Source organism: Sus scrofa, chromosome 17 (assembly GCF_054392235.1).
Source record: "Sus scrofa isolate SSC_HxYL_T2T_F1_AM1 chromosome 17, Sscrofa_HxYL_maternal_Yorkshire_Landrace_v2.0, whole genome shotgun sequence".
In the NCBI taxonomy this organism is placed as follows: domain Eukaryota; kingdom Metazoa; phylum Chordata; class Mammalia; order Artiodactyla; family Suidae; genus Sus; species Sus scrofa.
Genome location: NC_139399.1, coordinates 16,405,901 through 16,430,960, shown reverse-complemented (window position 1 = coordinate 16,430,960; position 25,060 = coordinate 16,405,901).

The window sequence follows — 25,060 nt, the reverse complement described above, 5'->3', positions numbered from 1 at the left end:
GAATGCCACGTTTTAGGCTTCCATTTTGACAGTACTCCAATTTCAATCACCAAATAGGCATCAGGTAGAGTCTGATCAGACAAAACAGAACTAAGAATGATATGGACTAAGGTATTTATTATGGGAATTAAGCCTTATTTATTTTTGGAAGCACATGAAGAAGTCTCTGGAAGACTTTTCTCTGACTCGAGGGGTCAGGAAGAGCAACAGCCAGGAAATAAAAGCAGAAGCAAACCGGGGAAGGGTAAGGACAACCTAAAACCTGTGGGGACAGCTTGGGATCCGAAACAATAAATCCCAACCCACATCTCTCACCACTTCTGACTTTTTGATGACACCAGTGACCTGCAATTGAAACTAGCATTCTTTTACACACACACACACACACACACACACACACACACACACACACACACACACGATTTAGGGGTCGAAGCTGAAAAACAAGATCCAATGGAAGCTTGAGGAGCTGGAAGAGCTGCAGACCCAGGGGCTGCCCCAGCATACAAGCTAAATCAGCAGACAGAGGAGGGAGGGTGAGACGCTATGACGCCCAGCCCCCTACACCTTTCCAGCATAAAGGCCACTCTGTCACTTTCACTGCCCAGTAAGAAACACTTGGAGGGAAGGTGACTGTGCCCTGGCCATGTAGCTGAAGGCAGTCGGAGGACACATGCAGATTTCAATCTGATTCCTGCACTCGTGGGCCACACAAAGCACTTTTTGTTAGCACTCAGAACTGAGGAAGCGGGCTCTCCTAATGCAGTGGTTTTTCTCTCCATTAAAAGGCTAATGAAGGATTTGTTTTTATGGATTTCCAACTTTTGCTTTAGTGGCAGGAAGCGCGGAGTTAAATTGTCATGTTCAGTTTTTGTAATTATCTTTGCTCAGGGTTTTCTGGCTTAATAACTGCTTCTCCATTATGGCTTTTTAAAAAATTTTTTTGATCCTATTTTAATTCTTTAATGTTTAATTTTGTAGTCCTCTCAAGTAACTTCTGAAAGATGGTTTGAGTGTAAATACAATGTGCTCTTGTGGCAGTTGTATAGCTGCTGCAAAGCTTTTTTTTTTTTTTTTTTTTCAATCTATCTCCATTTAGGTCTCTCTGTCTTGTATGCACATTTCTGTTCTTAGAATTGAGAAGAAGATTTTGGGTTAAATCCAGATGCTGTTATATGATTTGTCAAGGGAACAAGTTTTAAGAGCTCATTTTCATTCAATATAGTTTGACATAAAACGAGGAAAATAGTAGAAAACCTCGGAAGAAGCGTGGCTCTTCCAGGGACACCAGAAGCCAGAAGCTTTGGTTGTGGCCTCATACAAGCATAAATTAATCACACTATGCAAAGCCAGGAAAGAAAAGAATATGATAAATGTTAGATTCTCATTGAGAATTAAGAGTCTGATAACTTCGCATAAATTTGGTGTCATCTCTTGAGTTCCTGATAGTGCAGGCCATGACAAGATAAATTGCCAGTGACTTTAAGTAAATTACAGACTTTTACAAATCTCAGAAACAAAGCTGAAATGCATGACATTTTCAGTGTTCACAAGGCCACATAAAAGAACTCCCAATTAAAACTGAAGAAAAGGGCAGCTGTGAACCTACCCACAGATTTGGCTTCGTATTCCTTTTATTTTTATTTTAATTTCCTTGTCTTTTGTTTTTTTAGGGCCGCACCTATGGCATACAGAGGTTCCCAGGCTAGGGCTTGAATCGGAGCTACAGCTGCTGGCCTACACTACAGCCCAAAGCAATGCAAGATCCAAGCCGTGTCTGCGACCTACACCACAGCTCACAGCAACGCCAGATCCTTAACCCACTGACAGAGGCCAGAAATCAAACCTGCGTCCTCATGGATGCCAGTCAGATTTGTATCCACTGAGCCACAATGGGATCTCTCATATTCCTTTTATTTTTATTTTTTGCATGTATCTTTCTGTTTTTGTTGTTTTTTTTTTCCATTATAGTTGGTTTACAATGTTCTGTCAATTTCTCCTGTACAGCAAAGTGACCCAGTCACACATATTTATGCATTCTTTTTCTCACATTATCCTCCATCATATTCCATCATAAGTGACTAGGTATAGTTCCCTGTGCTATACAGCAGGATCTCTTTGCTTATGCACTCTGAATACAGCAGTTTGCATCTATTAACCCCAGACACCCAGTTCATCATATTCCTTTTAAAAGATTAACTTGGAGTTCCTGCTGTGGTGCAGCAATGGGATCTGTGGTGTCTCTGAAACACCAGGACGAAGGTTCTATCCCCCGCCCCATCGCAGTGGGTTAAGTCGCAACTGCAGCTCAGATCAGATCCCTGGCCAGAGAATTCTATATGCTAGGACGTGGCCAAAAAAGAAAAAAAAAATCTCCTTGCCTAGAAGATTATTGTACAAGGCACAGAAACAGGAGGCTGAGGACACAGGCACACACAGACACATTATGCAAACACACATCCCCTCTCTTTTATCCTTTTGCACACATTTGTGCTTACAGGCATCTAGCTTTATGTAGCTAAGACGGAATTGTACAGGGGGTCAGCAATAAGCAGATACCCCTGCCTTTTTTTTTTAATTAAATATTTTCCAGTCTCTCTTGGTTACTGCTCCACTGGATCCTAAGTTCCCCGGGGGCCTCATCTGAATCTATCATCCATTCACCTCCCACAATGATTTACACCATTCACATTAGATGCCAGACACATGCTCATTAAATGAATTAATGATGGTGAATAGAAATGATCTTAAGCTTGCAGAATTTTGCGTGTGTTTCTGTGAGTGGTGTGGGACACGTGTGTGTGTGTGTGTGTGTGTGTGTGTGTGTGTGAGAGAGAGAGAGAGAGAGACAGAGAGGAGATCAAAGAGAAAATTCAGTATCTGTCTTCTTTAAGTGATAACCACCTGCTAGAACCACTGGGCGTCCATGGCCACAGAATTTGCTTTTAGAAAATCTATGCAGGCTTTTAGAAAGTGAGTTGGTTTTCCTCTGAAAATCAGCCCAAGGTAGATAATGGCTGGAAATCCCAAGTGATTAAATACAGACTCCAAGACTCAATTGTCCAGCACACAATTACATACTTCCAATTTTTTGTCTTCTTATTCATGAAAGAGATTAGAAAATCTCTTCCTGTGTTTTTTCCCCCCTTCTCCTCTCTCTCTATAGCAGAGAATAATGATTCTTAAGGCTCAAAACAACATAAGTAGTTAGACGTTGGAGGCAGCACATCAAGAGTATTAAAGGCCGAAATACTCTGGTTCGACTATGCAAAGATCCACTCTAAGGGCCGATTGGAACGAAGATGTAATTGATTCTCGTTATTCATGGAAGTCATGTTCCATAAAGTCCTCGTGAATACTGAATGAGTGAATACGGAACCGTTGCTTCTAGCAGAAACATTCTGTTAGGTTTCTGAGAGCTTCTGGTCACACTGTCATCAGTCATCCAACATAAACCTGCTTTTATGTGCATTACTCTTAATGGCCTTTAACAAGCACTGTTGATCGGTTAACGCTGAACCCACAGCCAGCAACACCGGAACTCATGTCCGAACAAAGGTCCCCTAACATCTGTTTTCTCCCCAAGGGAGACTTCACCTTTAACACGTAGCACTTCATCTGGGGACTATTTTAAAACAGCAAAATCACAAATAAAAAACACAAACATGTGGCACTAAAGAGACCCCCCCAAAAAAGACATCTGTTTACAATCTGAGTGTTGCAGCAAAAAGGCAGAGTGTCTCCTTGTTTGACCTCAACTGGGGACAGGAGTGTCAGGCTACACACATTTTTTGCCACTTGCACATCTGCAAATGACCGTGAAAGTGCTGTTGATTTTGGAGGTTATAGATAAATTTTAGTGAGTGTGTCAACTTATAAAACAGAATCCACGAATAAAGAGGATTCACGTAGAAAGAGAATTAAGTCGGAGTTCCCATTGTGGCTCAGCGGAAACGATTCTGACTAGCATCTGTGAGGACACAGGTTCGAGCCGTGGCCTCGCTCAGTGGATTAAGGATCTGGCATTGCCGTGAGCTGTGGTGTAAGTCGCATACTCGGCTCAGATCCTGCATTGCTGTGGCTGTGGTGTAGGCCGGTGGCTACAGCTCCAATTCGACCCCTAGCCTGGGAACCTCCATATGCTTCAGGTACGGCCCTAAAAAGACAAAAAAAAAAAGGTTATAAAAGAGGATTAAGTCCATATACGTTAGCAGGCAAATGGAGATGCCAGAAATGCATTCCAGTTGAAGGCTCCACATTTATAATCATGGCTATTAGGTATATCAACCTGGGTTCAGGAGGAAGCAGCAACAAATCATCCCTAGAACATGTCTTTTAGGAAACGTGTTTTTCCCTTCAGTGTATTATGGGTGAGAGGCTTAATATGACTTAAAATGACATAGCTAGGGGAGTTCCCGTCGTGGCGCAGTGGTTAACGAATCCGACTAGGAACCATGAGGTTGCGGGTTCGGTCCCTGCCCTTGCTCAGTGGGTTAAGGATCCGGCGTTGCCGTGAGCTGTGGTGTAGGTTGCAGACGCGGCTCAGATCCCGCGTTGCTGTGGCTCTGGCGTAGGCCAGTGGCTGCGGCTCCGATTCGACCCCTAGCCTGGGAACCTCCATATGCCGCGGGAGCGGCCCAAAGAAATAGCAAAAAGACCAAAAAAAAAAAAAAAAAAAAAAAATGACATAGCTAGAATGCTGAAAAAAGAGCCTAGACTGTTTGAAACTCAGTCATAAATGGAGACTATAAAATGGTGACTTGACAAGTGAAAACATCAATGCAGCTTGCAAAAAGGTGTGCCCACAGCTTATTCAGTGATATTTGGAGTGGGCTGGTGTAAAGCATTAGCCCACCAGTTCTGAAGGAGAGGTAACCCGCATCTCATTGGGCAAAACTGCAGCAACTCTGGGTCTTGCTTTTGGATAAGCCTGCCCTCCCCTGCCCTGGAAAAAAAAAATCCGAAGAAATATAACTGTCCCTAGATAACCTCTTAAAGAATCCTAGTAAGTCTCAGGGTAGAACTTTATTTGAAAGAGCTCAGAATGAGGCCAAGAAGTTTAGAAGCAACGTGGCTAAAACCCTAAACCAGGCAGCAGAAAACAATGAACAAAAGACATCCTAGAATCATCCTGTGATACAGCTGTCTTTAGATCCATTTGACACTAAAAGGATTTTGTTGGGATTTCCCATTATGTCGCAGCAGAAACAAATCTGACTAGTATCCATGAGGATTCAGGTTCGATCCCTGGCCTTGTTTAGTGGGTTAAGGATCCGGCATTGCCATGAGCCGTGGTGTAGGTTGCAGGCCCGGCTGTGGCTGTGGCTGTGGTGTAGGCCTGCAGCTGTAGCTCTGATTTGACCCCTAGCCTGGGAACTTCTGTATGTGCTGTTGGTGTGGCCCTAAAAAAGCAAAAAAATAAAAATTTTTGAAATAAAAATAAAGGGATTTTGTTGTTTTAAGAACTGTTAAAGGTGTTGTATAAATGAAACGGTATTACAAACATTAAGAATGGGCAGGGAGTTCCTGTCATGGCGCAGTGTTTAATGAATCTGACTAGGAACCACGAGGTTGTGAGTTCGTTCAGTCCCTGGCCTCGCTCAGTGGGTTAAGGATCCGGCATTGCCATGAGCTGTGGTGTAGGTTGCAGACGCGGCTCTGATCCCGAGTTGCTGTGCTCTGGAGTAGGCTGGTGGCTATGTCTCCGATTCGACCCCTAGCCTGGCAACCTCCATATGCTGAGGGAGCGGCCCTAGAAAAGGCAAAAAGACACACATACACACCAAAAAAAAAAAAAAAAAATGGGCAGCACGGAGTAGTACATGGTATTTAAACTATGGCAGTTACTGATATTTTCACCCTAACTGTGAGCTAAGCATTTATTCATGGGGAAACAGAAGGCCTCTTGAGATTATTTTGCTTGGCAGGCTTCTGACCGGGAACAGCTATTACAAGGGGTCATCTCCACTGTAGTGGAGCCTCTTAACTGCACCACGCCTTTTTCAAATTTTTTTGTCTTTTTTTATCTTTTTTAGGGACGCATCCACGGCATATGGAGGTTCCCAGGCTAGGGGTCTAATCAGAGCTCTAGCTGCCGGCCTACTCCAGAGCCACAGCAATGCGGGATCTGAACTGTGTCTGTGACCTACACCACAGCTCACAGCAATGCTGGATCCTTAACCCACTGATCGAGGCCAGGGATCGAACCTGCATCCTCATGGTTCCTAGTCGAATTCATTTCTGCTGCACCACCCCAGGAACTCTGATATCTTTTTATTTATTTGCTTATTTATTTGATCTGCAGCAGGCAGACATTCCCGAGCCAGCAATCCAGTCCGCGCTACAGTAGTAACCAGAGCCACAGCAGTGACACCACCAGATCCTTAACCTGCTGAGCCACCTGAGAACGCCACCTGCACAATCTGTTTGCTCTGTTTTCCTTTCTAGCAGAGCCTGGCTGACAAGCACCCTCTAGCTTTGCCTGCAGTAAAATGTAGCCATGTGACTACTTTCTGGTCTGAGCGAGACTCGCCAGCAAGTTCTTTAAAGGGAACTAGCATAAGGCACATGCGTCTTCCTTCCCCCTTCCCCTCCACCATGGCTCTTGAGAACATTTTGAGTACCAAGGACAGGGGTTACACCCCAAGAATCAAGAGCATTAAGGTAAGAGGAGACTGACTTCCTGCTGGCACAGAGAAGGCACCATGCTTGCTTGCTCTGGACGGTCTGTTTCCAGCGGGAGGAGCAAATCACTCCTAAATTGGTTAAGCCAGTGAGTAGGGGCTTTCTGTTACTAGCTGCCAAGTGCAATTCCCAACAACAGACTCAGCTCAGTTCAGGAGTGTCTGGGAGCGGGGAGTTCTTAATGTAGAATACACTCAAGACTTTGGACCTTTCCTAAAATATGAAAGGGACCGGTTACAGCATAGAATGTAGGACTTCACACTGCGCTGATATGTTGGTTTACTCAATCCCAGTTGGGTCCTAATGGATAATGGCACTGAGTCAATAAAAGCATGCCTTTAGGCAACAATTTTATTATTTTTTTCACAGCCTGGGTTTAAAATAGAAAAATCATTGCTGAAAACTGTGACACGCAGTTTCTTTTCAGAAGGTGGGCTTCTAGGTTTTAGGGTCCTACATTGGATTCTGGGTAATCTTGTCTCCTACGGTTTTTTTTAAACAGAAATGTAAGTGGACCCAGGGTTATGACTGAAAGAGATTTCAGATTCTTGCCCCTTTGCCTTCATTTTGATTGACAAGCAGACCTCTCCCCATTCCTGCAAAGAATGTTGCCAGTTTCCTGTTTAACAAATGACGGTGAAGAGGGGCGGTGGGTGAGGCGTCAGTCAGCCTACCTATGAAAATAGGGCACATGCTTTGCTAAAAAAGGATAGGGATGAAAGGTCTCTAAGTGGCTGTGTCTCCATCCATTGTTTAGGGCAGACGACGCTGACTCATTGTTCTGACAGCCAGGGGAAATCCTGTATTTCCCTCTCTGAGGCTTTTGGTTTAATCTTGTTTAGGAGAAGCAGACGCTTTATTGTTCTGCTGGAGCCTTGGCGTTACCCTTCCAGACAAGCTCGTGCCAAGTTTCAGGTGCCCTCTGTAAATCATGTCACTGGAAACTGAGAGCATCCCTTTTTATTCTGTTGTTTGGTGACCCGGGGTAGCATTGAGTTTTTCTGCATGAATACATCTTACACTCACCTGAGACAATTCAGATAGGTCTCCATGGAAACCTCCCCCCAAGTTCACCTGTCATCCTCCAGAAGACTTGGGCTCCATCTTTTCATCATATTAGGAAAACGCTACATCAATGGTCAATTACTGATTTCATCCTATGAAGGAAGTACTATGTAAACTCTCAGCCTTTTACGAAATCATGCACCCAGTGCTGTTCTCATTAATTTTCAGGAAAGACACAAAAAAAGGTTTAAGACACGGTTCCTTGTTTAAATGAATGAAACATGTAAACGACCAACTTGAGACTACTTCGGCCCGGAGCTTACATAATTTCCCAAGTCATACAACGGCAACTGAAAACCATGAGGGACTCAGGGTGGGGCTGCACGGACTATAGTGAGGGAGGAACTCACCATGAAGGCAATGAGTGATATGAGGGGTTAAAGTTTATGTAGGTTCTAAATTAGGAGGGGCAGGGAAAAGACTATCCCAACAAGGAACAGGGAATGCCAAAGCGTAGAATCAAAACTAAATACATGTGGGCAGAAAAGAGTACATAAAAACCCTAGAAAGGAGTTCCCTGATGGTTCAGCAGGTTAAGGATCTGGCGTTGTTACGCTTGTGGATCTGAGTACTACTCTGGCCAGGGTTCGATCCCTGGCCCAGGAACTTCTGCCCATGCTATGGGTGCAACTAAAATAAAGGACGAAAAAACCTGGAATGTTTTTCCATATAGGTCATCACTGAATATTAGGTAGAGTTCCCTGTGCTCTACAGCGGGTCCCCGATGGCCAACCATTCCATATACCACAGTGTGCATATGCCAGTCCCCAACCTCCAGGCCATCTCTCCCAGCCATCACCCGTCTCCCTTGGTAACCATAAGTGTTCAAAGTCTCTGAGTCAATTTCTGTTCTGCAAGGAAGTTCATCTGTATGTATCCCTTTTTTCAGATACCACATGTAAGTGGTATCGTAAGATGTTTATCTTTCTCTGTGTGCATATGTATAACTGAATCACTTTGTTGTACAGGAGACATTATCACAACATTGTACATCGACTATAGTTCAAGCAAAACTTTTTTTAAAAAACCTGGTAGAAAGATTTGCCAAGAGAACGAGTAGCATTCTAAATCCTTTTGGTGAGGCTACATTATGGAAAGGGTTGATCTGGATCCATGAGGAAACAGAAACTTTTCGAGATGCTTGGGAACAAGATGAAACTGTGTTTAAGGAGAAAATTTAGCAAGTTTTCATTTATTATTAATAGAATGCTTACAAAGCAAATGAACAATCAAATTAAAATTTAAAGTAGGGGTATTTAAGATTACTTAAAAGGATAAGCTGTTTACTTCCAATAAGAATCTAGTTTTAGAGAAGATGCTATGTCCACCTTATGGAATGATGAAACTGGTAGGACAAAAAATAAATAAATAAATCTCAATTTAATCCTCTAATATTTCTGATGCAGAATTTACTCTTGGTTATTCATATTCCCTATTATCTTAGAAAAAATGCACATGGGCAAAGACAGCCTTCTGTAGGTAGCACAATTTATTTATTTTTTTACACGTTCTGTAATTTAAATTTAAATGAGGCACTTTCCTATAGTTGTTCTGAGTTAGTGAGCCATAATAAGCAAACGCTGATTTTACGCTCTAGGTTATAGCTAGTTGACGCAATTGTTCATAGAGAGACATCATTAAAGGGGCCATGTAAAGGAGTTCCCACTGTGGCACCTTGGGTTAAGAACCTGGTGGTGCCCCAGCTGTGGTGTAGGTTGCTGCTGCTGCTTGGGATTGATCCTTGGCCTGGAAACTTCTACATGCCACATGTGTGGCCAAAAAATAAAAACAAAAATAAGGAAAAGGAGGGGGCATGCCATACACTGGTCTTATGTCCATTTCATAATATGTTTTCCAATTCAGCTGCTCCAAAAAACCAATTCCCATTTGGCAGTGCTTTTTGTCCCAAATCCAGTTATTTGATAACTTTGAATTCTTTTTATTTAAGTTGTTTTTTCTCTCCCTCTACCCAGTTTATTTTTGTTTAGTATAATATTGCTTATGTCTTCAGGTTCAGTGAGCTATTCTTTAAGTTCTGTAAAATCTGATGGATTTAATCTCTCTTACTTGGCATCCTGATTATATTCCATGGTGCTGCTCCCAAGTGAAATCTGACTGTCATTTTGAGAACAATTTAATATTAGAAAATCTTCCGATATCTATCTGTCGAGTCTTGTGGCTACCACTCAGGGCTGTCAGAATTCCTGACATGCAAAGCAATGGCTGGTAGGTTCACGTACAATACTTTTAAATTATTTTCTTTATGACCATATAAAATACCTTTACTCAAGGACTTTAATTGTAAAACAGAGTCATCTGAGTAATAACCTGGTCAAATCTTTGGATATAACTTCTCCCACCCTGGAAAAAACAATGAGTGATTTCACTCCTGATTTAGAGACTATTTTAGCTATATGCGAACATTTAGTTTTGAAATTTTTCAATTTGCATGTTCTATTCATCGTGGCCATATCATTTACATACTGTCGAGTCTTGTCCTCACATAAACGTCAATTTTAAGATGAAAAGGTTTTGTAGTCATTGAATCTCTCTCACCGACACGGTTTGAATTGCCAAGGCTAAGACAGAGCGGGTCTCGGCTCAGGAAAAAGGATGGGGAAAAATAAACAAGAATGACCTCTTCATTGCTAAAAAAAAGTTTCCTTCAAACTTTTCAATATGCTTTTTCATCCCCTTGAATTAATGGAGCAATCTCTGTGTTGTATGCAGTTCACCATGTGTTCTGATTTGTTCACCCGACAGGAGGCTCCAGGAAGTTTCAGCGTCCAGAGTTTTATTGGGTTTCACTTGGAAACCAAGCAGGACCCTGTGGGGCCTTCCTTGGTACAAAAGGCCCTCTGTGTCCCCCGTTTCTTGTTTATAGGGAAAAAAAAAAAAAGGCTTTAGTCTCTTAGGCCTTCCCTGAGTCCCAAGAGCAGACTTAAGCAGTCAATGATCAAGACAATAGAGTCGCAGGATGCCTGGCTCCTCCTAAAGGAATATGGATGACAATTTTCTTTTTTCTTTTTACGACTGCACCTGCAACATATGGAAGTTCCCGGGCCAGGGGTTGAGTCAGAACTGCAGCTGCAACTACGCCACAGCCACAGCAACACCAGATCTGAGCCTCCCCTGTGACCTCTGCTGTAGCTTGGGGCAACTCTGGGTCCTTAACCCACTGAGCGAGGCCAGGGCTTGAACCCGCATCCTCACAGAAACTATATCTGATCCTTAACCCTCTGAGCCACAATGGGAGATCCAGGTAGAGATAACAATATGATGCATATTTCTGAGTTGTTCTGTAGAAACCCACGTGGAATATGGTGACTACATGCTGCCCACAACCATATAGACCCCAGACTGGTTGGAACCAGAAGACTGAGATTCTCCAAACATCACCCTATTACTTCTCCACCAACCAACCAAAGAAGGTCCACAAGCTGATGACATGTCCTACATCCCTCTCCCCAACACCACCTTTAAAAGCCCTGCCTGAAAGCCATTGAGGAGATCAGGTCCTCTGAGTTAGAGCTGATCCTTTTCCCTTGTTTGGTGCACTGCAAATAAGCCTTACTTTGCTGCAAACACCTGCTGTTAGAATTCTGCTTTCTACACTGCAGGCACAAGAGCCCCTGCTCAGGAACAATTACATGGACACAATTGATTGAATCCTGGCCCCATGGTTCAAAAAAAAGGATATAAACGAACTGATTTGCAGAACAGAAACAGATTCACAGACTTTGAAAATAAACTTATGGTTACCAAAGGGGACTGTTTGGGTGGGGGGGAGTGGACTGGGGGTTTGAGATTGGCGTATGTGCACCATGGTACATGGAATGATTGGCCAATGGGGACCTGCTGTAGAGCACAGAGAACTCTACCCAATATTCTGTGATCATCTATGAGGGAAAGAATCTGAAAAAGAAACGGATGTGTGTACACATATGACTGAATCAGTTTGTTGTATAGCAGAAATTAGCACAACCTTGTAAATCAACTCTACTTCAATAAAACTTTAAAAAATGAAAGAAAAAAAAAATCAATTGCCTCTCAATTTCCCTCAATTGGAGGTTGGGAAGTCGGGCTGACCTCATCTAGCTCATGGTTGATCTTTCCATCCTGGCCAGCCCCTACACCAGATAGACTGTGAAACTAACTAGGGGTTCCCCATGAGTCATTTCATTAACATAAGCCCTTGTCATTCTACCATAAGCCCTTGTTATTCTACCAGGAATAACAAACAGACTCTTATCACTTGAAAAATTCCACAGATTTAGAGTTTCCCTCCCAGGAGCCAAAGACAAAGATACGTCAAATTCTTTTTTTTTTTTTTTTTTTTCAAATTCCTTATTATATGACAAAGTTTCCATAAATTTAGCTCCTCTTATTAATGTTATTACACCACTGAGTATCTTGATAACTTTGTGAGATGGAGAGAGTTTTTCATATAAATCTTCACACTATGATTTTTTTTTTTTTTCTTTTTACAGCCACACCCTCAGCATATAGAAGTTCCCAGGGTAGGGGTCAAATCAGAGCAGCTCCTGGTCTAGGCCACAGCCACAGCAACACTGGATCTGAGCCGCATCTGAGACGTACACCACATCTCCCTGCAATGTCGGATACTTAACCCACTGAGGCCAGGGATCGAATTTGCATCCTCACAGAGATAACGTCGGGTTCTTAACCCTCTGAGCCACAATGGGAACTCCCACACTATGATTTTTAAAGATAAAAAAAGAATGCAGATGCAAGGGTGTGTTCAGTTCAAGATAAAATTTCCAAGACCCTTTGGGAAACCAAACACTTCCAGAAGGTAAAGAAGAATGCTAGGCACTTCACACATTTTCATTTTTCAGGTCTGTAAGCAAAAGTGTATCATCGTTCAACACATTAAGCCCGATAAAAATGTGTATTAGAATTCTGCGATAATTATATATAAGAACTACTAAAAAGTAACTTCTGTGGGAAAACTGATTAACTCACGTATGGAAGAAAACAGAGAGAGGGTAGGAATGCCAGACCCTCCTAATACAAGATACAGATGTTTGCCATATGCTGTTTACAACCATTATCGTTGGTGGCAGCCATCGAAAATGTGCTCCTGCCCAAATACCTTGGATTTTGCTGTTTCGCTATAGGTTTGATTTACCCCATATGACTCCCAGAGAAGCAATAACAGACTTAAAAAGATTACATTAGCATTTTTATACCTCTGTACCAGTGAGCTACATCACGGCTTTGCATCCTATTAAACAAAAATAAAGGTAGTTTTAAAAGTGTTCTGCTACAATTATAAGATGAAAGGAGCCTCATGGTTCACTTCCTTACACCAGCTGGATCCTGACTCAGCAAATGAGCCGTTAAAGCCATTCTAGAAACGATACTTGCTTCACCATAGATGGGTGCAAAGGATTTTAAGACACTTTTTTTTGGTGGTGCCCACGGCATGCAGAAGTTCCTGGGTCAGGGTTTGAACCCGCACCAGAGTAGCGACCAAAGCCACTGCAGTGACAATGCCAGATCCTTAACCCACTGAGCCACCAGGAAACTCCTAATAGGTTTTGAGGAGAGATCTGAAGAGACTATTTCTTCTGACCTCCTTCCTACAGACAGGTAGACAATTCAAGGGCAATTTACGTTCAAGCCAATCGAGACCCAAAAGTAGGTAATTTGATCAAAACTTTATGGTAGATCTTGTTTAAATAAGAATGCCACAAAAACCAATGTAAGCCCCAAATTCCATGAGTTTAAAACACTTCTCAGCAATCCATCCACTTTACGAGAAAGTATAAATGGTGGGAACTATTAAGAGACTATTTATTAGGAAACCCTGATTTCTCCAAAAGGAAATCATGGTTTTAGACATTTCGAGTTTCCTTTTTGGCATCACATTTAAGTAGACATTTTGCTTGTCAGTTGGCTTGTGTCAGATGAGCATGATTTATTTAGACGATTATCTTGACGTTTTCAGAGAAACGGGTCCTCTGTGGTGTTGGAAACTCTTTGTTAATGTAATGTGTCAGAATCATAAACCATCAGAGAGGGCTGTTTGGTTTCTATGCAACTCCAGAAGAAATTATTTCCTTCTGTTTTTGTGTTTTTTTTGTCTTTTTGCCATTTCTTGGGCCGCTCCCGTGACATATGGAGGCTGGGGTCGAGAATCAGAGCTGTAGCCACCGGCCTGCGCCAGAGCCACAGCAACGCTAGATCCAAGCTGCATCTGCGACCTACACCACAGCTCACAGCAACGCCAGATCCTTAACCTACTGCGTAAGGCCAGGGATCGAACCTGCAACCTCATGGTTCCTAGTCGGATTCATTAACCACTGAGCCACGACGGGAACTCCTCTTCTGTTGTTTTGAAGAAAAGACTGTGGAGAGCTTGGATCTAAGGATGGAGACCACAGCAAAGAGGACAAAAGCACCAGCGGGTTTCCACTTCTGGGTAAAGAGAAAGATAAGGTGAAGTTCTGGGAGGAGCAATGTAATTGGCTGTCCCGGTGGTATAAATACGGGGTCCTCAAAAGCCCCCTTTTTGGTAAGATGTGGTTTCTGCAGAATTTTTCGCTAGTTATTTTACCATGAGTTTTTCACTAACACCAACTAGTTATTTTTTTCACTAACACGAACTAGTTATCTTAATACTAGCTAGTTAGTTTATTTAATGTCTATGACTCGAAGCTTTGTCTGCCCAGCCCAGGACTTTCTATTAGAACATATAAAATAGACAAATGAATTCTGTTTTTCATCTATGAACAACTTACCTAAAAGGTGCGTAAGTAACAGGAGAAAAAAAAGGTAAATGGTAGGTAATAGGCAGTTTACAAAGAAAAAATGCCAATAGGCATTAGACATTTTGGAAAAGTGTTCAACCTCACTAGTAAGCAGACATGGTTGTTAAAATAGGTAGCAATCTGTATTTACCAAATTAGCAAGGGTGTAAAAATAATATAATCTGCATTTAATGAAGGTGCAGATCCTTCTTACCTTACTGTCATAATTGTAGAGCAATATGACAATAAATATGAATCATCTTTAAAAGTCTTTTCTTTTTGACTTTTACTTTTCAGAATTTATGTGTGAAGTGCAAAGATACTTTTGGAAATGAGTGTTCCCTGTAGTGAGAATTTGGGAAAAATGTAGCTTTCTGACTATGGGAAACTTCTTATAAGACATCATATGATGAAGCATTTATTGTACAGTAATCAACATCATATTCTCAAAGTATAATTGGAATATGGGAATATGTTCATAAAATACTATGTGCAAAAGGCAGACTTCAAAAAAGAAGTATAATTCTTATTTTGTTGCAGAAGATGATATTCATAGACAAATTACTGAAATCATAAGCTAAAATTTTAACTCCAGGAATTCCCATTGTATCTTAGTGGGTTAAGAACCAGGCTAGTAGCCATGAGGATGCAGGTTTGATCCCTGGCCTCAGTCAGTGGGTTAAGGAAGGATCCTATGTTGCCACTAGCTGAGGCATAGGCCACAGCTGCAGCTCCTATTCAACCCCTAGCCTAGGTACTTCCCTATGCCACACGTGCAGCCATAAAAAGAAAAAAAAAATTTAGATGTCTCCAGGTATAAAATGTTCTTACTTTTATATTTGTCTCTATTCTTTAATCTACTTTTTAAAATTTCATGTGAACCATGAATTACTTTGAGTCAGAGATGACAGTGAATGTTATTTTCCAGAAAGAAATTGGAATGGAATATAACGAATTCCAAGAACTTCCCATCATCAGATCTTCACACTTCTTTTTTTGAAATGAAAAGACATGTTAACATATTTGTGACTCACTAATCTGTTGATGGGGATTTGTTTGGCTTATTAGCTATTCCAGAATGGTATGCCTTTAAACAAAATAGAAGTGAGGAAATAGACATTTTGATCTGGGAGAAAATGGAGTCCAAAAATTTTAGGAAGCATTAAAGTCTTCCTTTTATTTAAGGAAAAAAAAAAAAAGCTGATCATAGCAGCCATAGATCTTTGCATTGTGAGGGTGAAACAGCAGAACCCTGTGGGACCAGAACCCCTGTGTTCCCTGCTTCTTGGTTGTAGAAAATCTTCAGCCTCCTGGGTAGGCTTTCCCCTGAGTTCCAAAGAGCAATTTAATCAGAGAAGTGAGAAAATGGAGAAATAGAGCCAAACAGTCAAACAAGACAAAATAGTAATGGTTGAGCCTTCAAACAAAGTCAAGGACCTTCCGTTTCTCCTCAGTGGCTATAGGTAATATTCCGGGCCATATCCTCGAATCATTTTGCAGATACTGAAACCCCCTGCCAGGTCGGAGCAGTTAACTGTGTGCTGACGACTAGCACACAGACCCCAGAACGTTGGATCTGGAAGGTTGTGAAAGACCATCTTGTTTCCTCGCCACCAGCGAATCAGAAGGACGTTCATGAGCTAATCAACATGGTGCAACCCTCACCCCTAATACTTCAAAACCCTTTCCTGAAAGCCATCTGGAAGTGTGAATCGTTTTTTTTGGTCTTTTTGCCATTTCTTGGGCCGCTCCTGTGGCATATGGAGGTTCCCAGGCTAGGGGTCAAATTGGAGCTGTAGCTGTAGCTGAGGGGCTACGCCACAGCTACAGCAATGCAGGATCCAAGCCGCGTCTGCAACCTACACCACAGCTCACGGCAACGCCGGATCCTTAACCCACTGAGTAAGGCCAGGGATCGAACCCGCAACCTCATGGTTCCCAGTCGGATTCGTTAACCACTGCGCCACGACGGGAACTCCATGGAAGTGTGAATCTTTTGAACATGAGCTGCCTGTTCTCCTTTCCTGGTCTTGAAATAAGCACAGTACTTTCCTTCACCACAAGCCAGTGTTAGTAGATTGGCCTTTTTTTGCACATCAGGCTAGTTGGATTCAGTAGCAAAGGGAGCTCAAAATATCATAGCACAGAGAACTCTGCCCACTATTCTGTGATATTCTATGTGGGAAAAGGATCTGAGAGAGAATGGATGTGTGTACATCTATGAATAAATCACTTTGTTACACAGCAGAAATTATCACAACCTTGTAAATCAACTCTACTTCAATAAAACCTAAAAAAATAAAAGGTTTAAAACTTAAAAAAAAAAACGGAAGATCAGGGTCGGGAAGGATAAGTTTGGAAGCTGTATTCCGGTGAGTATCTCCCTGCCAGACATCTTTGCTGGCTGTGTCCTTGCAAAATGCAACGAGTCACTGCAGGCTGCATCACACTCTTTAGATGTGGGCTCCGCAGCTATTCCTTTCTCCAGACACTTCAGACTTGGAGAGTGGGTCAGTATTTGCCTCTGTTGCCTGCCCAGAGACAGTACGTTATGCTGTGTTGGTTTCTCTAAATAAATTGTGCTTGGAACTTGAACTGTATCCAGTCTCTTGGGATAGACCATAATGGAAGATAATATGAGAAAAAGAATGTGTGTGTGTTTATATATATATATATATGTATATATATATATATATATAAAATATGTATATTTCTGTCAATATATTCTTCTATTTGTTTTACATACTATTTTTTGTTTTATATATATATATATAAACATATATAGATATATGACTGGGTCACTATGCCATACAGCAGAAATTGACTCAACAGTGTAAATCGACTTTAATTAATTAAAGTTAATAAAAATTTAATTAATAAAACATTTTATTAATTAATACAATTTAATTTAATTAAGAAAAAGCATTTCCTCTTTTTTACATTGCCCTCAAACTTGGCAGTTAGAGTGTGCTGTTGATTGCCTGGTAGATGGAGGTACGAAACAGGTAGGGTTGGGATTTTTGGAAGGCAGAATGTGGAACAGCTCTGGTCTGAGCCTGGAAGGCTGGCCTGGCATAGGAGGAGAGAAGGAAGGCTAGTTGGGGATTCAAGTAACAGGGTTGTCAGGCCATTTCCCAAAGCGTTCCTCTGAGAAGGGAAGCAAGGACACTCACCGTAATGTATCCCATCCCAGCCCAGGAAAAGAGCAAGGACACAGAGGACGATGGTCAATGTCCTGATGGGGCGGCCCATTCACCAATGTTCATTGTATGGTTTATTCAGAGAATGTACATGTATATTATATACACTCACCAGTAGGTGGATGTATTTCGTAATTAAATAAATGGGGGAAGAAGAGTGAAGAAGAGTATGGAAGACAATATCACCGTGGATTTCTGGCAATATACTCTTCTATTTCTTTCACATACTATTTTCTGTTATATGATCTTCAGACTAGGATTGTGAGGTGGAAAGACTCACCCTTTATTTCAGATATGCTCAGGAGGGTGGAAAAGTGATGTACGTTAGCGGGCAATATTCAACAATTTAATCAGGAAAAAAGAATTGAGAAAGATCACTGACTGTGGTTCCTCACTTGGCAAAACATCCTTATTTGCCATCTCAAATCAATTTGTGAGCCAGGAGGGTTTTTCATCCATAATTATTATCTTCTAAAAGAGTCTTTAATCACTAACAGGAAATTTTATAGTTCAATGAATGCACATTCAAAACGATTGCCAACTTGTAAAAGAAAATATCTAGCTTTAGAATATTTACTGCGTTTTTAGTACTCTGGCTTTCAAAAGCTAAGAGTATTTTGAATTCTTCTTGGTTATCAACACAATGTAGAGTGCTTATTAAAAACTCAAGCTGAAAGAAGTTTGGCATTGTATGTGATTTCTAAACAGAAAGCACCTCCCCCCCAAACATATGTGTATCGAAACCTCTTGAGATTGACCTACAGTGGAGAACAGTTTCAAGGATAAAAACTGAAGTGAGTTTATTATACCCATTTCCTACTGAGAATATAAATGAGTAGAGACCTTATTATGAAACCCCTTTGAATTGGATTCTTTTCTCCAGCAACTCACATTTACTACTGTTAGTTCCATTTTAAAGCCAATGTGAATTCAGATGTGAGGAAGGAAATGCTTTATTCATATGAAATTTCAGCAGTGATTTATACCCGGTTGCTTGAGGCAAAAAGCAAGATGAAAGTACTTTATTCCCCATTTAGAATTCTTTTCCGCAGCTCATAAGTAAAATTCCTCCTCGCTGGGGTTATTGAGTTTAAAGTCACTTAAAACCCTGAAAAACTCATGCAAGAGGCGCCCTCTACTTGGACGAAGTCCTAGCCAACTACAGAGGTTGCTTAGATAGAAGATTTGGCATCTCGAAGGTCAAAGATGGTGTAAGAAATTTGCTAAGATGACCAGAACAAAAGACCAAGTAGATAGTCTCACTGGATTTCTGTGAGGGGGAAGTGGGTTCAAAGGTGGGAACAATTGAACAGAGTGAATTTGGGAGACCTTTGAAAACTAGACTGAAAAGGTATTGCTTTTCACTGATCAATAGTAAATCATGACATGCTCTTGAGAAATGAAAGACTCCAGCTGCTGCAGTATTTCAAGAGACTTAGCCTGGTAGCTGTAGGCCAGTTGACTTGGATGCAAAGAGTACACATTTTGGATTAACCAGAACTACAATGATAGAGGCCTGTGTAATTAGGAAGAAGGATGGATAGGGAGATAACTTTGAAGAGTAATTTAAAATTTCAATTTGGAGTGGAAAGGCAATGAGATCTTGCTGTATAGCACAGGGGTGTATCTAGTCACTTATGATGGAACATGATGGAGGATAATGTGAGAAAAAGAGTAGATATATATCACTTTGCTATAGAGCGGAAATTGACAGAACATTGTAAATCAACTATAATTTTAAGAACCTTTAAAAAAACAGAAACAAAATTTCAAAGAAGGAAGAAGACTTTCCTCTTTCTCTTCCTTTGCGTGGAAGTAGGAACATGTTAGGAGGTGGAAGAATAAAGTATGATTGCAAAGCTTTCAACCTTCATAATTGAGATGGTGGACAGAGTGAGACCTTTGGACATGTTTGTGATTTGCATTTGGATTTAGGCGAAGAAGACCCACTTGATTTGGGCATGTGGGGTTTGCGGTGACCATAGGACATCCAACCAGATGTATTTAGTAGGATGTGTGAATGGTACGGTCATCAGCTCTGTAAAAATATCAGTCATGGCTACTTCTCCAAGGGAATTAGAATGAGAAAGTCACAGGGGCTAAGAAAGACCTTCAATGAAAGAAAAAAAACCTGGAGTTCCCACTGTGGCACAAGGGAACTGGTGTCATCTCTGCAGCACCCTGGGATGCAGACTCCATCCGCAGCCTAATACAGAGCGTTAAGAATCTGGTGTTATCCCAACTGTGGTCCATCCCAGGAACTCCATATGCAGTGGGCAGTCAAAAAAGGAAAACAGAAAAGAAAGAAAGCAAAAAAAAAAAGTACCGAAAAAGCAGAGTGAAGGAAAAGGAAGAGAGGTAGGGGAAACAGAATGGTTCAAATCTGTGGAAAGAGACATAAAAGAGGATTAAAAGAGATGGATACCAAAGTCAAACCTCTGGTTGATGTCAAGGACATGAAATTTGTGAACTGGCCACCTTAGACGGAGCTGTCAATGGAATGGTTAGAGTGAAAGTCAAAATACAGTCATTGCAGGTGGAGAGGGAGGATGTAGATTAAGAAACAAAGAAACTAGAAGGTGTAAAGAAGATGGCAGCTGTGGAAAGACCAGGGGCAGCTGGAAGGGTTTATTTTAGGGCTTGGGACTCTTGGGGCTGGGGACAGCTTTTGGACCTGGAGTTGAGAGGCTACATGTTTTTTAAGAGTTTTATTGAAGTCTAGTCGATTGATATTTCTGCTGTCCAGCAAAGTGACTTGGATATGCATACATGTATTCTTTTTTCATATTCTTTTCCATTATGGTTTGTCACAGGATCCTGAATACAGTTCCCCGTGCTACACAGTAGGACCTTGTTGTTCGTCTGTTCCCATATATAATAGTTTGAGAGGGTGCATGTTGTGAGGGCGCATATCCTAAAGTGCCATGATGAACCCGGCAATGGGTCCAATGCTGTATAACCTGACTGTTGTTTTAAGTTTATGGCTTGAATGGAAGAGTTTCAAGGATCAGCTCACATGAATAAGCGGGAGAAAGAGGAGATGCAAAATACCCTTTGTACTGGATTTCACTGTAAAAGTCAGCCTCGCGACGCCCTTCAAACTGGTAGGAAGCCAGCATCTTCAGAGCCTACTAACTTCCTGCTCAAACTGTGAGGACAGACTAAAACCAGATGTGTTGTGACCTTCTCAAAACCTACACTCAGGCAGGAGGCCATAATATGCTGTTTAAATACAGCCCACGTGTCCCTGATGCAGGGCCTCCTTTTCCAGGATGTATGGGCACGGGGCCGTGGAGGGGGTAAGTGTGATGCCAGCTGCAGAGGCTCCAGGCTAGGATCTTACAAAGAACAAGCTCCCCCTGCATGTGAACAGATGCGTCACGAGTGGTTCCTCTTCAATTCTGAGATGTTTCACCCTAAAGCTTCAGCCACTAAGGAGACACTTGACGTGCAATTGTGACCCTGTCCGATGTTCTCATAATGAAAAGAAGAAGTGGAGCTGGGTCCCTGAAAGGTCAACTTTCAGAAACTGGAAAAGACAAACAAAAGAGTGGTTTTTGTTAATGTTATTTTTTTCAACATGACTCAAGTTATAGGCCTGCTGCTTCCTTGCGGTTCTGGTTCACCAGTCAGTGCATCTCTCATTGGGAATTCTATTTTTTTTTTTTTAATTTGGCTTTGACATTGTTTTCCTAATTTGTTTCCATTTCTTCTTTTAGACCACCCAGAAAATATTTGTCTTTCATTTTTCTGTTTTCCCTCTCGCACGCACACACATGCACAAGTCTTTCTCTCTCTCATTTTAAAAGACTTTTTTTTTTTTTCGTCTTTTTAGGGCTGCATCCAGGGCATATGGAGGTTCCCAGGCTAGGGGTCGAATCGGAGCTGTAGCCGCTGGCCTATACCACAAGCACAAACACTTGGGATCCAAGCCACCTCTGTGACCTACACTAGAGCTCACAGCAATGCCAGATCCTTAACCCACTGAACGAGGCCAGGGATCGAACCTGTGTCCTCATGGATACTAGTCAGATTCGTTTCCACTGAGCCACAACAAGAACTCCTCATTTTTTTTTTCTATTTATTTAGCTTTTTAGGGCTGCACCTGTGGCATACAAAAGTTCCCGGGCTAGGAGTCAAATCAGAGCTGCAGCTGAGGCCTATACCACAGCCACAGCAGCAGTGGATCCCAGCCATATGCTGCAGGTGTGACCCTAAAACAAAAAACAAAACAAAACTGCATTAAATAAATGAGATCATATAGACATAAAAGTGTGCTGAAAGTTGTATAACCCAACACTTGTTAAAACAAATATCATCATTGTGATGTAATTATGGAAGGAATTGCCTCTTTAGGTGCTTTAATACAAATAGGCCTCTGATCTGTTTTCATTAAAGTTGGATGAGTAAATTTCCGCAATTACGAGACACATTGTTCTTTGTGAATGTATGAGCAGGCTGACCTTTTATAGATCAGCCTCCTAGAAGGTTCTATGATTCCAAAGTGGAACTAATATTGAATTGGGCTTTAGCCTTATCGCCATCTCCTTCAATCCTTCCTGCCCAAAAGGTTTTTATGCTTTCATAAGGAACTGTTGCACACATTGATATTGGCAGAATCTTGGCAGATAGGCAGAGGGAGATATTTGGAGTTAGGGAAGCATTTCAGAGTACCTAGTTAAATCATAACTTTTCTACTATCTCTTATAAGTTTTCAGCTCAGATTTCCTGAGTCTCAGATAAGATTAACTCCCCCACCCTCACACACACACACACACACACACACACACACACCCAGTTTCAGTTTATAAAATGGTGTGGTGTGGAGGTCCTTGGATGGATAAAGAAGAAAGAGCAATAGGAAAAATTAGCACATGCCAATATTCCATTATAGACCCAGTCATAAATCATGAAGATAGGCTATGCCAGACATCCAGACACATGTAAATGAAGGTTGTCAATAAGAACGATGGAGGGGAGTTCCCGTCGTGGCTCAGTGGTTAACGAATCCGACTAGGAACCATGAGGTTGCGGGTTCGGTCCCTGCCCTTGCTCAGTGGGTTAAGGATCCGGCGTTGCCGTGAGCTGTGGTGTAGGTTGCAGACGCGGCTCGGATCCTGCGTTGCTGTGACTCTGGTGTAGGCCGGTGGCTACAGCTCCGATTCAACCCCTAGTCTGGGAACCTCCATATGCCGCGGGAGCAGCCCAAGAAATAGCAACAACAACAACAAAAGACAAAAGACAAAAAAAAAAAAAAAAGAACGATGGAGGTGGGAGTTCCTAATGTGGTGCAGCAGAAACAAATCCGACTAGTAACCATGAGGCTGTGGGTTCAATCTCTGACCTGGATCAGTGAGTCAGGGATCTGGTGTTGCCATGAGCTGTGGTGTAGGTCGCAGATGTGGCTAAGATCCTGCATTGCTGTGACTGTGGTGTAGGCCAGCAGCTGTAGCTCCGATTAGACCCCCTAGCCTGGGAACCTCCATATGCCACAGATGGGGCCCTAAAAGGCAAAAAAAAAAAAAAAAGAACAATGGTGGGGGAGGCGCCCTGTTTTGAGAGTGAAGTCCTCATAAGAGTTTCAAAAAACAGCTCCCATTCCAAGAAAGCATCTCCAGGAGCAGCAGGCATAGAATCTCAATGACAATGTTCTTAGCCTTATTCATACAAATAAGTTAATGGAAACTAGCATTACCCCACCAAGCAGCCAAGCAGGAAAGGCCTCATTATGGCAGTGTGATTTGTACTTGGGGATTCAATTTTTCCCAAAGTAAGAACTTCGTCAAATAAAGTTATGACATTTTTTTTTTTTGGGGGGGTGCCCAAATGGCATAAGGAAATACCCAGGTCAGGAATCGAACTCACACCACAGCAGCCACCCAAACTGCTGCAATTAACAATGCTGGATTCACAACCTGCTGAGCCACTAGGGACGTTTTGACTTTTCAATAAAAGAAATAGTGTCCTCAAATAAGGGGCAAAATACATATATTTTCCCAATGGTTAACTCTTTGTAGGTGTTATTGGTCTCAGAGCCAATCTTGGAAAAAGATGCTGAAATAAAGATGAAATAATGTATGAGCCAATGCTTTGAAGAGGTAAAGACTATCTGATTTTTGGCACTGACAGTGATAGCCTTCATCTTCTCTGTCTTGCAAAGTCCTCAGGGTGTGAGGGAGAGTTCAGAGAAAGGAAAGGCCTTTGAGAAAAGAAGGAATATGCATTTGCCTGCAGCTCTTGTTTCTTTTTTCTTTCTTTCTTTTCTGGGGCCACTCCCGCAGTATGTGGAGGTTCCCAGGCTAGGGGTCTAATCAGAGCTGTCTACGCCGGCCTACGCCAGAGCCACAGCAATGTCAGATCCAAGCTGCATCTGCAACCTACACCACAGCTCACGGCAATGCCGGATCCTTAACCCACTGAGCAAGGGCAGGGACCGAACCCACGACCTCATGGTTCCTAGTCAGATTCGTTAACCACTGTGCCACAACGGGAACTCCTGCAGCTCTTGTTTCTTTAAAATTATGCCACACTCTGAAATAGCATGTGAGTCCCTTCAAAATATTTGCAATGGTTTTCCATAGCATAAGGCTTAGGCTTTTTAGTTGCAGGCGTCTCACCTTAAGGGTTATTCCACTATACATACATGAATATTTAACACTCTAAGATAAAACATTGCCTATGGGTTGGATTTTCCTGGAAGGGCTGGTGAAAGAATGTCATCATTATCAGAAAAAGGAAAATAGATATTATGGAGTTAGCCATTATTTTATTTTGAAAATTATCCATAGAAATTAACATAAAACTTCAAAATGGAGTTCCCATCATGGCACAGTGGAAACGAATCCAATTAGGAACGATGAGGTTGCGGGTTCAGTCCCTGGCCTTGCTCAGTGGGTTAAGGAGCTGGCGTTCCCGTGAGCTGTGGTGTAGGTTGCAGACATAGCTCGGACCCGAGTTGTTGTGGCTGTGGTGTCGAGCCCCCGGCGACAGCTCCCATTCAACCCCTAGCTTGGGAACCTCCACATGCAGCGGGTGCGGCCCTAACAAGACAAATAAATAAATAAATAAGTAAAATAAAACTTCAAAACATTTCCCTTTACAGTCAAAGGAGAATGGAAGGGTGAGTGAAAAATGTTGCTGGCCACGTTGGCAAAGGATGCTGTGGCCATCGAGCCATCAGCAGCTACTGCTGCCCCCAAGAGTGAGCCTGAGGGAACTCAGGATGGGTACAAACCAAGCTGCCTGGTGCCAAGCCCTCAGCCACTGCAGCCTCCACCAGTGGCGCATCCTGGAGGGACTCAGGATGGGCAAGAACAGCACAGTCCCCAGGTAGCT